General features: G+C 44.4%; 1 protein-coding gene across 2 annotated transcripts in view; it reads right to left on the bottom strand.

The window, feature by feature from the left end:
• Window positions 1–3,020: 3,020 nt before the first annotated feature.
• Window positions 3,021–6,266, bottom strand: part of ZNF398 (zinc finger protein 398) — a 28,881-nt gene continuing 25,635 nt past the window's right edge. Inside the window, exons 7-8 of one of the 2 annotated variants that reach the window (XR_003516663.2) lie at window positions 5,745–5,835; window positions 3,021–4,929 (exon numbers count right to left, since the gene is read on the bottom strand). The gene's annotated coding sequence lies outside the window, so the exon portion shown is untranslated. Of the gene's footprint in view, window positions 5,836–6,266 lie in introns of both variants that reach the window. The other variant, XR_003516662.2, reaches the window with a different exon arrangement.

Genomic DNA, 6,266 nt, shown 5'->3' with positions numbered 1-6,266 from the left:
CTGTGAGGATATGCTCGTCAGAGCCCTCCGTGTGAGATGACCTGCCCCAAAGTCCCAAACAATGCCAGGTCCCGATTTCTGTTAATTCTGCAAATATGTATTGGGCTATCCCAAAGGAAAATGGTGCCTGTCCCTTTTGAAAAATTTTCTAGACTGTGTCTGCGGACTCTATTTCTGGCCTTTGCCCTTCCCTCACGCCTTTGCAGGCTTGACCTCCCACTCTCCCTACCCAGTCCAAATTTACCGGGACCAATTCCAGGCCTTCACATTGGTCTGGACGCTACAGAAGGGATCTGGGCTAATGTGTCAGAAGAGGGCCGAACTCTTCCTCCCAGGTAAGGCATACCACATTTCAAGAGCAGCCTCTTCCAAAACCTATAAATGTAGGTCAACATCACTTTGAAACATCAAGCCAAATCAGAGGAGGAACCAGGGGAAGGCCCGGGTAGGCTGATGCAGAAGATGGGGTGAGGGCGGGGAAATTCACTCATTCATTCCACAAATATTTACTGAGCAGCTACTATGTGCTAGGTACCACTTAGATGGTGGGCTTTGCATTTGCATATACCTGAATTTAAGTTCCAAAATCACAGCACTCTAGCTGTGACTGTGAGCAATTTAACTTCTGAGCTTTCCTCAGTCTCTCCAAATAGAAATGAAGCAAGTAATGTCTACTCCACAGTTGTACAATCAAATGAGATGAGATCAGTGCTTAGCACATAGCAGGCATCCAACAAAGGTAGTTACTTCCCAAAGATAAGTCTTACAATTATCCTTAAAATTGTATCTACTTTGTTTTCCTAAATGACTGGTTCCTATCTTAAGACAGAGATCTCCAGAGCTACTTACTGCCCTGTGTAGAGGAAGACCTGCCACACAATCACCCCAGATGGGTACCCTTTTTCCCACTGCACTTAGTAAAATAAAAGGCATTATCCCCCCAAGTGAGACATGTGCTTAGAGCAACATATTCAGAACAATTATCAAGTGCTTTCTCTGTTAGGCATCCTTCCTGGATACAGAATGAGTATCTTGTGAACCGTCTTATCCTCAAGGAGCTTACAGGCTGGTGAAGGTTATGTTCCCAGAAGCTAGTGATCTCCTTCCCTCCATTCCCTGGCCACAGGCTGTCCCTTATTTGTAAATATCATGTCCACTGTTGTTAGGGGAACCAGATAGGAAGTCTGTAAAGTTCCAGGTAAATTCATTTCCATGAGCGAGACACATCAGAGCACATATTCTGACCTACCAATCATCAATCATCCCGCTTTCCTAACGGTGGGAGAGGCTGGGTTAGCCCCAAAGGTTTAAGCCATCTCTTCAGTAAAAAGCAGTTAAAACTACTCCCCTTAAGCATTAAACTAGTTATAATACTAGTTATAATAACTGGCTTACACAATAAGTCACCATCATAGTATATCCGCTGCATGTTTCTCCCTTCACAGAGGGCGGATTTTCACAAAGCCAGTCACACTTGAAACCCCTGCAGCCAGAGTGGCAGCCCAGGGCCAGAGGCTCTGTTCACTGCCATGACATGCGCAAAGCAACTCAACTCAAACAGCATTTAAATGCACAGTTGCATTGTACTAGCATGGTTTTATAACTGCCATGCCTAGCAACCATAGGCCACAAAAGCGGGTTAGTGGCCGCAGCAGGGGGGATGTGAATGGGGGGATTAGGGGACAGCTCCCAGAAGGAAAACAAGAAGGGTGTGGGGAGGGGGTTGTTGTAGGTGCACTGGCCGTGGACCCTCTGATGGGTACTCCAGTGACCGATGGACTGGTGGGGCTGGGAGCTGTGCCAGGGAGGGAGAGAGCCCATCCTGGGAGAGCTGCCGGGTCACCAGGCTCGTTTCTCTGAATCACTGGGTAATTGTGAGGCAGTTATCTGAATTACTGAGGAGCAGAGTCAGCAGCTGGGGAATGTGGATTATAAGATGTCAAGGATCATTGTTAATAAACATCTCCTGAAAGGGAAGGACCCAGGACTGCCCCTCCATGCCTCAGGCGGGAGCTGCTTTTCATCTCCTCACCAGGGATTCAATAGCTACGGCTCTGGACAGGGTATTTGAAGTGATAGATGCTGAACCAGAGGATGTGAGAGAGGCCAAAGGAGAGGGGGATGCAGAAATGCCAGAACATTTAATGTGTCGTGGTTAATTTTATGCATCAATTTGACTGGGCCAAGGGATGACCAGTTGGCTGGTAGAACACTTTTCTGGGTGTGTCTGTGAGGGTGTTTCCTGAAGAAATTAGCATTTGAATCGGTAGGCTGGAGAAGGTGCCCTCACAAATGTGAGTGAGCATCATCCAGTCCCTTGAGGGCCTGAATAGAACAAAAAGGCCAAGGAGGGGCAGACTGGCTCCTCCCTGGAGCTGAGACATCTATCTCCTCCTGCCTTCGGATGCCGACGGTCCTGGTTCTTGGGCCTTTGGACTCCGAATCAATTACACCACTGGCTTTCCTGCTTCCCCAGCTTGCAAATGGCAGACCATGGAACTTCTTGACCTCCATAATTACATGAGCTAATTCCTAGAATAAATCTCCTTTCATATATCTCTGTATATCCTTTTAGTTGTTTCTCTGGAGAACCCCAATACATGTGTCCATCGTTTCTTAAGTCTTCCTGGTGCTCCCATGCACTCCATGCCCCACCAACTGTAAGCTTTATTTGAGAAAGGAAACCTCCAGATTCACTCAGCTGAGTGAACAGGGTAACCAGGTTAGCACTGCTATCTTGGTGTCTCCTATGCCTAATTTAACAAGCAGGCTTAATAAGGACAACAATGTAATCCATAGGAAGGACAAAGGAGAGCAGCTTCAGCTCCCCTCACCCACTGGCATGTCTGTGGTTCCAACTTCCTGTCTTCACTTGAGGATCTAAGTCATGTCAACCTCTAAAGGAAGGGTAACCTGTAGGTGGCCAAGTCACTGGAAACCTAAGTGTGACTACAAATCAGAGGCAGGGCTTATGGAGGAGGGAGAAAGTGTTGATGTGGGGATCACAGTACAGTATTTTGTATCACACAGTTTTTAGGTCAGTTTGCTCTTGCTAATGAGTTTTCAACATGCTTGCCTTTTCAGATCCACTTTTTGCCAACATTTTTATTCAAACTTAAGTGTGCATGTGCATGTACATACGCACCCGCACACGTACATTTTCCTTCTTTCCCACTAACTTCTGAAAATTCCTGCTTTTCAGAGAGTTTAGAGAAAATACTACTTTTTCCCTCCTGAGTTTATTCTCAGCCTACTTTAATAGGCATTTCATCACCTTTTTTACAAGTCTTGACACAGCAGACAAGTGAAGTTAGTTGGCTTTTCTTCAGTTCTTAATGACTGTGTGGTACTTTGCTCAATCTTAACAAACATGTAATTGCTTGAGTGACTAAGCGAGTTAGCTACTCAAGAGTTCTACCGCAATGGGTACCTGGGGCTTAGAAACCCTGTATGTGCAGACAGGTTTTGTGTTGGGAATTAACAATTGCACTATGATCCCTCAAATCTTCTCAATGGGTATCCCTTCGATTTTTAAGTGTGGATTTGATTACTAAAAATGGCCAAAATTCATTCAAAATGAAGTCCAGAGCGCATACAGAATAATACTGGTTTTTCTAAATGCAACAAATAGGGTGTGAAACCCCATGTTATTGTTAAATCCAAGCTGGTAATGACATCACCACGGTCCCTCTTCATTCTTCAGCAAACTGCTAGCGTCACTACAATAGAAGTCAGGGTACAGCACAGGCATCTGTACGGCTCCCGTCTGTGCGCATCCAGGATCCTGCCCGTGTTTCATGGACCAGGTCTCTGGACAGTGCCTGCAGTGGGCACAGCTGAACTGAATGCTGCTTTTCCCACAGCCTCTAGAGGTCCTAACTTAACTACGGAGATCAGTCAGAACTTTTTCAACAGCAATTCTCATAGCTTTATTTCCTACTAAATTATGACGTCCCATTGTGGATTCATCTGCCTTTTATTAATCTCCAGTCCACAGCCCCTTGCTCCAGTAAAGCAGGCTAACTGGTCACTTCCAGGCCAATAACTCACTTTCTCATTCTCTGATCTTCTAAACTTGCAGGCCCATTAGAATCACATGGGGGAACTTAAAAAAAACAAAATGCCCAGGCTCCGCCCCAGGCAAATTAGATCATGCCAGGGTGGGCCCTGGCATAAATACTTTTCTTTAAGTTCCCCAAGTGATTCTAATGTTCAGCCAAGAACCCTCCCCATGTGCTTGTCCCAGCCTCACGGGATCGCCATGCAGAAATGAACATCCTGAATAATTACTTAGTGGCTGTTAAATATAGGATTGATTTAATAATTGTGCATTGTTTTTATCTTGCTGTTTACTCAGTGAGGTTGGCTTGTAGATATTGTTTCTCTTACACAATTTTTTTAAAACTATAATTCAAAGCCAAGAACTGACATATATGTATATATATACACACACACACACTGCTTTCTGTACTTTCTACTTGCTTAACCCAATCTCTCCAGTAACATGCCTGCCTTCTTAACTTGTTATAATTCCGCAGGTACATAAAACTGGTTATCTTGCATAATAAGTTGTTGGTAGAAGACAACGCGTTAAATAGGTCGACCTGACACTTCCGGCAGCACTTTGTTTTCGATCTCCGCTCACACATACTGCTGTTTTCCTATCCCTCCCCAAATGGTAATCTAGGGCTAGCTTCTCCCCAGCCCAGGCAAGCAAACTAGAAGCGAAGGAAGGACCACTGCCCAGTCTTGAATGAAGAGAAGCACCAACAACATCCAGGAAATTGTTGAACCGGTCAACAATTCTGCGTTGACTATGTCAACACTTTCACAGGCCTGCGATACGTTTCAAAGCACTTCTGAAGACCTCTCCTCATTTGAGCGTCCCAATGCCTATGTAAAGTTGGTCAAGTGGGTATTATCCTCATGCTAGGAACGAGAAAATTGAAGCAAGATTAAAAAACTCTGGCCTCCTGAGTCCTTTCCAAGAACTTTTCCATTCCAATAATCCTTATTCTTATAAAGTATTATAAATGCTGTATATAAAATATTTTATATTATAAACACAAGGGAAAAATAACCACTGAATGACCCCAGTACCCTAGAACCATCATTATTATTTTGGTAGGTCTTTTTATTTTCCTATGCTTTAAAAAAATGCAATGAAATGCATAGTGCATATTTAAAACATTTTATAGTTTTGCTAAAACTCTGTCAGTTTGTGTGGCTTTGGAGTAACGATAATATGGTTAGGATGAGATTCTAAAAATGCATACCTCTCCAAGGTGTTTATTCTGCTGTGTCAAAGCAATCTCTCAATAGGGCAGAATGTGGGGAGAAACCAGGCAAGGAAAACAGGACCCAGACATAAATTCTTAAATTCCAGAATTTTAGAGCAGGAAGGGATTTGATATTACCATCGTGTTCTATCGGAATTAGGAAAATGAGATCTACACAAATTCAGTGGCTTGCTCCATATCAAGTAGGTAGACAGTGCGCGGCTAGGACCGGAATCCAGCTCTTCGCCCCTACTCCAGTGGTCTTCCCACTGTGCGATCATGCACTGAGCACCCACGTCCCTCCAGCACCGGGCCCATGAGGGATACAAAACAAGACATGGCCTCTGTTCTTGGGTAGCTTACTTTTTTGGACTGGTTTCAAGATTTTACAGTAAATACTGGCTTTGCTGATAAACACAAAGCCACACAGCTCAATGAGATTTTTATCAAATATTTTAAATGTACCTGGCAATGTTTGAGAGCGTGGCAGCACACTGCTTTTGAGGCTTCTCTGACTGGGCTGTATCGATCTGCCTTCTTCAGTGGTTGATTGGTCCTAGGGGTGAAATACTTTCTTGTTTTGAAGAGGCAACTTGACCAAGTTGACAAAAGTCATTGTGGATGTGGATGTGATTATGGCCAGAGTTACACGTTTAAAAAGAAACTAGAGAAGGGTCATAAAGGGAGGAGCTAGATCTTGCTAGAAAGTGAGAGATTGCTCCTTTTGCAAGATACATAAATAGTACCTTCCAGGTCCTTTATGCTAAGAACAATAATCTCTGGTCTATGATAGTCCTAATGAAGTAGAAGTCTTTGAAGGAACCCTGTCACAGGTGGGGAAACTGAGATTTTCGCCTAACCTACTGTACCAGAAGTGCAACCTGGGCTACCATTTGCCATTCCCAAGTGAATCTCCTGGGCCCACAGACCCTGTGTCAGGAACACAGGCCCTTTCCTCCCGACTACAGCTGACCCAAGATGAGCCTG

This window comes from Zalophus californianus, chromosome 12 (assembly GCF_009762305.2).
Source record: "Zalophus californianus isolate mZalCal1 chromosome 12, mZalCal1.pri.v2, whole genome shotgun sequence".
Classification (NCBI taxonomy): domain Eukaryota; kingdom Metazoa; phylum Chordata; class Mammalia; order Carnivora; family Otariidae; genus Zalophus; species Zalophus californianus.
The sequence above is the reverse complement of the archived record's forward strand: the minus strand, read 5'-3'. Positions and strand labels throughout refer to the sequence as shown.